The sequence below is a fragment of the Arachis hypogaea genome, chromosome 17, assembly GCF_003086295.3.
Source record: "Arachis hypogaea cultivar Tifrunner chromosome 17, arahy.Tifrunner.gnm2.J5K5, whole genome shotgun sequence".
Classification (NCBI taxonomy): Eukaryota; Viridiplantae; Streptophyta; class Magnoliopsida; order Fabales; family Fabaceae; genus Arachis; species Arachis hypogaea.
In genome coordinates this window covers 36,159,262-36,170,285 of record NC_092052.1, presented here as the reverse complement: position 1 = coordinate 36,170,285, position 11,024 = coordinate 36,159,262, and the positions used below count along the sequence as shown (strand labels likewise).

General features: G+C 38.4%; 1 non-coding gene across 1 annotated transcript; it reads left to right on the top strand.

The window, feature by feature from the left end:
* The first annotated feature begins 467 nt into the window (after positions 1-467).
* LOC112768243 (small nucleolar RNA R71) lies at positions 468-575 on the top strand. The gene has a single exon (XR_003185679.1). It is a non-coding gene; the product is annotated as a small nucleolar RNA R71 (small nucleolar RNA).
* Positions 576-11,024: the final 10,449 nt, after the last annotated feature.

The window sequence follows — 11,024 nt, the reverse complement described above, 5'->3', positions numbered from 1 at the left end:
TGTTGAGGCTTTTGATCCTTCCATGAGAGATTTGGATGATTTCTCCATGAGGGATTATAGGTGTTTCCATAGGGTTCACCCATGTAATTCACCTCTGCTATTGTAGGGTTCTCAGGATCATAAGCTTCTTCTTCAGAAGATACCTCTTGAGTACTGTTGGATGCAGCTTGCATTCCATTCAGACTCTGGGAAATCATATTGACTTGCTGAATCAATATTTTATTCTGAGCCAATATAGCATTCAGAGTATCAATTTCAAGAACTCTCTTCTTCATAGGCGTCCCATTATTCACAGGATTCCTCTCAGAAGTGTACATGAACTAGTTATTAGCAACCATGTCAATGAGTTCTTGAGCTTCTGTAGGCATTTTCTTTAGGTGAATGGATCCACCTGCAGAAGTATCCAATGACATCTTAGCTAATTCAGACAGACCATCATAGAATATATCCAGGATGGTCCATTCTGAAAGCATGTCAGAAGGACACTTTTTGGTCAGTTACTTATATCTCTCCCAAGCTTCATAGAGGGATTCACCTTCTTTCTATCTGAAGGTTTGAACATCCACTCTAAGCTTACTCAGCTTTTGAGGAGGAAAGAACTTGGCTAAGAAAGCTGTGACCAGCTTATCCCAAGAATTCAGGCTATTTTTGGGTTGAGAGTCCAACCACACTCTAGCTCTGTCTCTTACAGAAAACGGGAAAAGCATAAGCCTGTAGACCTCGGGATCAACCCCATTGGTCTTAACAGTATCACAGATCTGCAAGAATTCAGTTAAGAATTGAAAAGGATCTTCAGATGGAAGTCCATGAAACTTACAGTTCTGCTGCATCAGAGAAACTAATTGAGGTTTCAGCTCAAAATTGTTTGCTCCAATGGCAGGAATGGAGATACTTCTTCCATGTAAATTGGAATTGGGTGCAGTAAAGTCACCAAGCATCCTCCTTACATTATTATTATTTTCGGCTGCCATCTCCTCTTCCTGTTTAAAAATTCCTGTAAGGTTGTCTTTGGATTGTTGTATTTTAACTTCTCTTAATTTCCTTTTCAGAGTCCTTTTAGGTTCAGGATCTGCTTCAACAAGAATGTTCTTGTCCTTGCTCCTGCTCATATGACAAAGAAGGGAATAACAAAGAAAATATGGAATCCTCTACGTCACAGTATAGAGATTTCTTTGTGTGAGTAGAAGAAGAAAAGAATGTAATGTAAGGAAAGAGAAGAGAGGAGAATCCAAACACAAGGGTGAGGAGAGTAGTATTCTTAGATGAATAAATAAATAGAAGGAGATGAGATGTGAGAGAATTTCGAAAATTAATTAAAATAAAAATTTAAAGTTAAAGTTAAATTTCTAAAATGAAAATAAAAATATTTTTAAAATTAAACTTAGAATTCGAAAATTAAAATTGAAATTAAATTAAAATTAAAACAATTAAGTAATTAAAATGAAATTTTGAAAAAAAAGGGGAGGATTTTCGAAAATTAGAAAGAGATAATTAGTTAGGTAGTTTTGAAAAAGACATGATTTGAAAATAAAAAGATATGATTGATTGAGAAAGATTTGAAATTCAATTTTAAAAAGATAAGAGGTTAGGAAAGAAGTTAGAAAAGATTTTGAAATTGAATTTGAAAAAGATATGATTGAAATTAAAAAAAAGGGATATGATTGAAACAAAAAGATATGATTGATTGAAACTTATTTTGAAAAAGATTTGAAAAAGAAATTTAAAAAGAAATTGATTTTGAAAATTAAAGTTGATTACTTGACTAACAAGAAACAAAAAGATAAGATTTTAAAATTTAAAGATTGAACCTTTCTTAATAGGCAAGTAACAACTTGAAATTTTTGAATCAATCACATTAAATGCTAATAAGATTTTCGAAAATTAAGAAATAAAATAAGAGAAAGATTTTGAAAATCAAATTTAAAAAGTTTTTGAAAATATGAAGGAAAAATGAAAAAGATTTGATTTTTGAAAAAGATTTTGAAAAGATAGGATTTTTAAATTGAAAATTTGACTTAACTCATAAGAACAACTAGATTTTAAAAATTTTTGAAAAAGTCAATCCAAATTTTCGAAATTTTAAGAGAGAAACAGGGAAAGATATTTTTTTTATTTTTGAATTTTTAATGAAGAAAAAGAAAAACATGAAAAAGACTCATAACATAAAAATTATGAATCAAAACACACAATGCATGCAAGAACACTATGAATGTCAAGATGAACACCAAGAACACTTTGAAGATCAAGATGAACATCAAGACTTATTTTTGAAAATTTTTAAGAAAAGAAAAACATGCAAGACACCAAACTTAGAAATTTTCAATAATTAGACACTAACAAATTAAAAATGCATATGAAAAACAAGAAAAGACACAAAACAAGAAAATATGAAGATCAAACAAGAAGACTGGCCAGGAACAACTTGAAGATCATGAAGAACATATGATGAATTTTCGAAAATTCTTGAGAAAAAAAAAACACATGCAGGACACCAAACTTAAAAATTGACTCTAGACTCAAACAAGAAACATCAAAAATATTTTTGATTTTATGATTTTGTAAATTTTTTTTGTATTTTTTTCGAAAATTAATTGGGAAAAACGAAAAAGAAGAATTTTTTTTGTATTTTTCAAGAATTAAGAAATAAAAACAAAAAGGTTAAAATTAAAATAAAGTTACCTAATCTGAGCAACAAGATGAACCGTCAGTTGTCCAAACTCGAACAATCCCCGGCAACGGCGCCAAAAACTTGGTGTGCGAAATCGTGATCATTCCATTCCTCGGCAACAGCGCCAAAAACTTGGTGCATGAAATTGTGATCCCTGGTAATGGCTCCAAAAACTTGGTGCTCTAATCTTAATTTATAATTTGTCACAACTTCGATACAACTAACCAGCAAGTGCACTGGGTCGTCCAAGTAATAAAACCTTACGTGAGTAAGGGTTGATCCCACGGAGATTGTCGGCTTGAAGCAGGCTATGGTCACCTTGTAAATCTCAGTCAGGCGGATATTAAATAGTTATGGAGTTTTCGAATAATAATAGTAAATAAACAGAAAATAAAGATAGAAATACTTATGTAATTCATTGGTGAGAATTTCAGATAAGCATATAGAGATGCTTTCGTTCCTCTGATCTCTGCTTTCCTGCTGTCTTCATCCAATCAATCCTACTCCTTTTCATGGCAAGCTTTATGTAGGGCATCACCATTGTCAATGGTTACATCCCATCCTCTCTGTGAAAAAGGTCCAAATGCTCTGTCACGGCACGGCTAATCATCTGTCGGTTCTCGATCATACTGGAATAGGATCCATTGATCCTTTTGCGTCTGTCACTACGCCCAGCACTCGCGAGTTTGAAGCTCATCACAGCCATTCCTTCTCAGATCCTACTCGGAATACCACAGACAAGATTTAGACTTTCCGGATCTCAGGAATGGCCATCCATGGGTTCTAACTTATACTACGAAGACACTAATAACTCGGACTCGGTCCCCTGTATTAGATATCCAAGAGATATCCATTCAATCTAAGGTAGAACGGAAGTGGTTGTAAGGCACGCGTTCATAAGTTGAGAATGATGATGACTATCATGATCATCGCATCCATCATGTTGAAGTGCGAATGAATATCTTAGAAGCGGAATAAGTTGAATTGAATAGAAAAACAATAATACTTTGCATTAATCTTTGAGGAACAGCAGAGCTCCACACCTTAATCTATGGAGTGCAGAAACTCTACCGTTGAAAATACATAAGTGATAATGGAGTTCATTAGTCTCGGCCCCAGAGGGGAACCGGAGTAACCAAGACTGTGAATACAATGATAAAAAGTTCTATATATACTAGACTAGCTACTAGGGTTTACAGAAGTAAGTAATTGATGCATAAATCCACTTCCGGGGCCCACTTGGTGTGTGCTTGGGCTAAGCTTGAAGTTTACACATGCAGAGGCTTCTTTTGGAGTTGAACGCCAAGTTGTAACGTGTTTCTGGCGTTCAACTCAGGTTTGTGACGTGTTTCTGGCGTTTAACTCCAGACTACAGCGTAGAACTGGCGTTCAACGCCCTTTTGCGTCGTCTAAACTTGGGCAAAGTATGGACTATTATATATTGCTGGAAAGCCCTGGATGTCTACTTTCCAACGCCATTAAGAGCGCGCCATTTAGAGTTCTGTAGCTCCAGAAAATCTACTTTGAGTGCAGGGAGGTTAGAATCCAACAGCATCAGCAGTCCTTCTTCAACCTCTGAATCTGATTTTTGCTCAGGTCCCTCAATTTCAGCCAGAAAATACCTAAAATCACAGAAAAACACACAAACTCATATTAAAGTCCAGAAATGTGAATTTAACATAAAGACTACTAAAAACATCCCTAAAAGTAACTAGATCCTACTAAAAACATACTAAAAACAATGCAAAAAAGTGTATAAATTATCCGCTCATCAGCCAGCTGGGTAAAAGGGTCAATGAAACTCCTCCTAGTACTCTCCCAAGTAATACAGAAGAGAATTCAAAGAGAGAGTGCAAGGCCATTGATATAACCAATATGGCCGAACCTACAGGGGAGGAAGAGGACGTGAATCCCAGTGAGGAAGACCTCCTGGGACGTCCAGTGATCAACAAGGAGTTTCTCTTTGAGGAACCAAAGGACTCTGAGGCTCATCTAGAGACCATAGAGATTCCATTGAACCTCCCTATGCCCTTCATGAGCTCTGATGAGTATTCTTCTTCTGAAGAGAATGAGGATGTTACTGAAGAGCAAGTTGCCAAGTACCTTGGTGCAATCATGAAGCTGAATGCCAAATTATTTGGTAATGAGACTTGGGAAGATGAACCTTCCTTGCTCATCAATGAACTGAGTGATCTGGGTCCACTGACATTGCCTCAGAAGAAACAGGATCCTGGAAAGTTCTTAATACCTTGTACCATAGGCACCATGACCTTTGAGAAGGCTCTGTGTGACCTGGGGTCAGGCATAAACTTAATAACACTCTCTGTAATGGAGAAACTTGGGATCTTTGAGGTGCAAGCTGCCAAATTCTCATTAGAGATGGCAGATAAATCCATGAAACAGGCTTATGGATAAGTAGAGGACATGTTAGTAAAGGTTAAAGGCCTTTACATCCCTGCTGATTTCATAATCCTAGACACTGGAAAGGATGAGGATGAATCCATCATCCTTGGAAGACCCTTCCTGGCCACAGCAAAAGCTGTGATTGATGTGGACAGAGGAGAGTTAGTCCTTCAACTGAATGAGGACTACCTTGTGTTTAAGGCCCAAGGCTATCCTTCTGTAACAATGGAGAGGAAGTAGGAAAAGCTTCTCTCAGTACAGAGTCAACCAAAGCCCCCACAATCAAAATCTAAGTTTGGTGTTGGGAGTCTACAAAATTGACCTGATCACCTGTGTGGCTCCGTGAGAGCCCACTGTCAAGCTATTGACATTAAAGAAACGCTTGTTGGGAGGCAACCCAATTTTTATTTATCTAATTTTATTTTCTTTTTTATTGTTCTTTCATGTTTTATTAGGTTCATGATCATGTGGAGTCACAAAATAAATACAAAAATTAAAAACAGAATCAAAAACAGCAAAAGAAAAATCACACCCTGGAGGAAGGACTTACTGGCGTTTAAACGCCAGTAAGGAGCATCTGGCTGGCGTTCAACGCCAGAACAGAGCATGGATCTGGCGTTGAACGCCAGAAACAAGCAACATCCTGGCGTTCAAACGCCAGGAATACACCCTGAGAAGAGCTGGCGCTGAACGCTAGAAACAAGCATGGAGCTGGCGTTCAACGCCAGAAACATGCTGCACATGGGCGTTGAACGCCCAGAACAAGCATCACTTCGGCGTTTAAACGCCAGAATTGCATGCAAAGGCGTTTTACATGCCTAATTGGTACAGGGATGTAAATCCTTGACACCTCAGGATCTGTGGACCCCATAGGATCCCCACTTACCTCCACTCATATTCTCCCCTCTTCTCAACATTCATCCTCTCTTCCCAATAAACACCCTTCCCCAATCACCTCAATCTCTCTTCCCTATTACCCCTTCACCACTCACATCCATCCACTCTTCCCAATAAACCCCACCTACCTTCAAAATTCAAAATCACTTTCCCACCCAAACCCACCCAATATGGCCGAACCTACTCCCTCTCCCCTCACTATATAAACCCCTCCATCCTCCTTCATTTTCACACAACACAACCCTATCTTCTCTACCTTGGCCGAATACACCTCCCCCTCACTCTCCTCCATATTTTCTCTTTTTCTTCTTCTTTTCTTTCTTCTCTTGCTCGAGGGCGAGCAATATTCTAAGTTTGGTGTGGTAAAAGCATAGTTTTTATTTTTCCATTACCATTGATGGCACCCAAGACCAGAGAAACCTCTAGAAAAGGGAAAGGGAAGACAAAAGCTTCCACCTCCGAGTCATGGAAGATGGAAAGATTCATCTCCAAAGCCCATCAAGACCACTTCTATGATGTTGTGGCCAAGAAGAAGGTGATCCCCGAGGTCCCTTTCAAACTCAAGAAAAATGAATATCCGGAGATCCGACATGAGATCTAAAGAAGAGGTTGGGAAGTTCTAACCAACCCCATTCAACAAGTCAGAATCCTAATGGTTCAAGAGTTCTATGCAAACGCATGGATCACTAGGAACCATGATCAAAGTGTGAACCCAAATCCAAAGCATTGGCTCACCATGGTTCTGGGGAAATACTTAGATTTTAGTCCGAAAAATGTAAGGCTGGCGTTCAACTTGCCAATGATGGAAGAAAACGCACGCCCCTACACAAGAAGGGTCAACTTTGATCAAAGGTTGGACCAAGTCCTCATGGACATATGTGTGGAAGGAGCTCAATGGAAGATTGACTCAAAAGGCAAACCAGTTCAACTGAGAATATTGGACCTTAAGCCTATAGCTAGAGGATGGTTGGAGTTCATTCAATGCTCAATCATTCTCACTAGCAACCGGTCTGAAGTCACTGTAGACCGGGCCATCATGATCCATAGTATCATGATTGGGGAGGAAGTGGAGGTTCATGAGATTATACCTCAAGAACTCTACAAGGTGGCTGACAAGTCCTCCACTTTGGCAAGGTTAGCCTTTCCTCACCTCATTTGCCATCTATGCAATTCGGTTGGGATTGACATAGAGGGAGATATCCTCATTGATGAGGACAAGTCCATCACTAAGAAAAGGATAGAGCAAACAAGAGAGCCTATTCATGGATCTCAAGAGACGCATGAAGAAGCTCATCACCAAGAAATCCCTGAGATGCCACAAGGGATGCACCTTCCTCCACAGAATTTTTGGGAGCAAATCAACACCTCCCTAGGAGAATTAAGTTCCAACATGGGACAACTAAGGATGGAGCACCAAGAGCACTCCATCATCCTCCATGAAATTAGAGAAGATCAAAGAGCAATGAGGGAGGAGCAACAAAGACAAGGAAGAGACATAGAAGAGCTCAAGGACATCATTGGTTCTTCAAGAAGAAAATGCCACCATCACTAAGGTGGACTCATTCCTTGTTCTTAAATTTTTTGTTTTTCGTTTTTTTATGCTAAATGTTTATCTATGTTTGTGTCTTCATTACATGATCATTAGTATTTAGTAACTATGTCCTAAGGCTATCAATAATTCCATAAATCCATCATCTCTCTTAGATGAAAAATGTTTTAATTACAAAAGAACAAGAAGTACATGAATTTCGAATTTATCCTTGAATTTAGTTTAATTATATTGATGTGGTGACAATACTTTTTGTTTTCTGAATGAATGCTTGAACAATGCATATGTCTTTTGAATTTGATGTTTATGAATGTTAAATATGTTGGCTCTTGAAAGAATGATGAAATGGAGAAATGTTATTTGATAATCTGAAAAATCATAAAAATAATTCTTGAAGCAAGAAAAAGCAGTGAATACAAAAGCTTGCAGAAAAAAAAAGAGAGAAACATACAAAATAAAATGGGAAAAAGAAAAAGCAAGCAGAAAAAGCCAAAAGCTCTTAAAACCAAAAGGCAAGAGCAAAAAGCCAAAAGCCCTTAAAACCAAAAGGCAAGGGCAATAAAAAGGATCCAAGACTTTGAGCATCAGTGGATAGGAGGGCCTAAAGGAATAAAATCCTGTCCTAAGCGGCTAAACCAAGCTGTCCCTAACCATGTGCTTGTGGCGTGAAGGTGTCAAGTGAAAACTTGATACTGAGCGGTTAAAGTCAAGGTCCAAAGCAAAAAGAAGAGTGTGCTTAAGAACCCTGGACACCTCTAATTGGGGACTTTAGCAAAGCTGAGTCACAATCTGAAAAGATTCACCCAGTTATGTGTCTGTGGCATTTATGTATCCGGTGGTAATACTAGAAAATAGAGTGCTTAGGGTCACGGCCAAGACTCATAAAGTAGCTGTGTTCAAGAATCAACATATTGAACTAGGAGAATCAATAACACTATCTGAACTCTGAGTTCCTATAGATGCCAATCATTCTGAACTTCAATGGATAAAGTGAGATGCCAAAACTATTCAAGAGGCAAAAAGCTACAAGTCCCGCTCATCTGATTGGAGCTAAGTTTCATTGATATTTTGGAATTTATAGTAAATTCTCTTCTTTTTATCCTATTTTATTTTCAGTTGCTTGGGGACAAGCAACAATTTAAGTTTGGTATTGTGATGAGCAGATAATTTATACGCTTTTTGGCATTATTTTTACATGGTTTTCAGTATAATTTAATTAGTTTTTAGTCTATTTTTATTAGTTTTTAATTAAAAATCACATTTTTGGACTTTACTATGAGTTTGTATATTTTTCTGTGATTTCAGATATTTTCTGGCTGAAATTGAGGAACTTGAGCAAAAATCAGATTCAGAGGTTGAAGAAGGACTGCAGATGCTGTTGGATTCTGACCTCCCTGCACTCAAAGTGAATTTTCTGGAGCTACAGAGCTCCAAATGGCGCGTTCTCAATTGCCTTAGAAAGTATACATCCAGGGCTTTCCAACAATATATAATAGTCCATACTTTGCTCGAGTTTAGACGACGCAAACTGGCATTGAACGCCAGTTCCATGCTGCATTCTGGAATCAAACGCCAGAAACAAGTTACAAAGTGGAGTTAAACGCCAGAAACACGTTACAAACTGGCGTTCAACTCCAAGAATGACCTCTCCACGTGAAAGCTTCATGCTCAGCCCAAGCACACACCAAGTGGTCCCCGGAAGTGGATTTCTACATCATTTACTTATTTCTGTAAACCCTGTATAAATAGGACTTTTTACTATTGTATTTACATCTTTGGATGATCTTCGGATCATCTTTGATCAGTTTTATGTTATCTTAGATCTTTATGGGGGCTGGCCATTCGGCCATGCCTGGACCATTATCACTTATGTATCTTCAACGGTAGAGTTTCTACACTCCATAGATTAAGGTGTGGAGTTCTGCTGTTCCTCATGAATTAATACAAAGTACTACTGTTTTTCTATTCAATTTAAGCTTATTCCTATTCTAAGATATCCATTCGCACCCAAGAATATGATGAATGTGATGATTATGCGACGCTCATCATCATTCTCACTTATGAATGCGTGCTTGACAAACACTTCCGTTCTACATGCAACCAAGCTAGAATGAATATCTCTTGGATATCTAATACAGAGGACCGAGTCCGAGATATTAGAATCTTTGTGGTATAAGTTAGAACCCATGGATGGCCATTCTTGAGATCCGAAAAGTCTAAACCTTGTCTGTGGTATTCCAAGTAGGATCTGGGAAGGGATGGCTGTGACGAGCTTCAAACTCGCGATTACTGGGCGTAGTGACAGATGCAAAAGGATAGTAAATCCTATTCCAGTATGATCGAGAACCAACAGATGATTAGCCATGCAGTGACAGCGCATTGGACCATTTTCACAGAGAGGATGGGATGTAGCCATTGACAACGGTGATGCCCTACATAAAGCTTGCCATGGAAAGGAGTAGGAATGGTTGGATGAAGACAGCAGGAAAGCAGAGGTTCAGAGGAACGAAAGCATCTCTATACACTTATCTGAAATTCTCACCAATGATTTACATAAGTATTTCTATCTTTATTTTCTGTTTATTTATTATTATTATTCGAGAACTCTATAACCAATTATTATCCGCCTAACTGAGATTTGCAAGATGACCATAGCTTGCTTCATACCAACAATCTCCCTGGGATCGACCCTTACTCACATAAGGTTTATTACTTGGACGACCCAGTGCACTTGCTGGTTCGTTGCGCGAAGTTGTGAAGTTATGTTTGGACCATGGTATTGTGCACCAAGTTTTCGGTGCCAGTGCCAGGGGGAGAATGAACAACAAATTTTACATCTGAATAATAATTTTGCCTATCAGGAGGTTCCCCGCAAATATCCTCCAAAACATTTACAAAGGCCTGCTCGACTTCATCAAGCATCTCCCACATGTATCGAGACACCACTACATTCTGTTGCCAACACAAGGGAAGGCAGGCTCATTATTTGGTTCTAGAAAAAATAGTCGAGCTCCCTCAACCGCTCGGACCTTAAAAAAGTAGTTCTTGAAGTATCTAAAGGACTCGTCATACATGGCAAAAACTTTATGTCCTTGGACAGATCTAAAGGAAATCCAAGAGGCTTTCTTTTTTGAAGAAATCCCGGGCTTAGTTAAGATAAAAAGGTAAAGAAAGAGAGTCTGGGATGGTGTGACATCCAACTCTTGGCAAAGCAGTTGAAAGATCTTGATAAAACCTTAGGAGTTCAGATGGAGCTGGGATGGAGCTACGTTACATGAACACAACAAATCGGTCTCAAAGGAAGTGAAAGGAAAAGTAATATTCAATTGGCTGAAAAAATAGTCATAAGCATAAAAGAAAGGGCGCTTCCCCTGGGTCAGAGCAGGAAAGCAAACCCTCTCCTCAGAATCAGACGCCACCAATTCATAATTCTTTTCCTGATCTCTACTCTTACAGAGACGATGATGTTTCCTAAGTTCCACACAAAACTCATCATTCACTACGGAA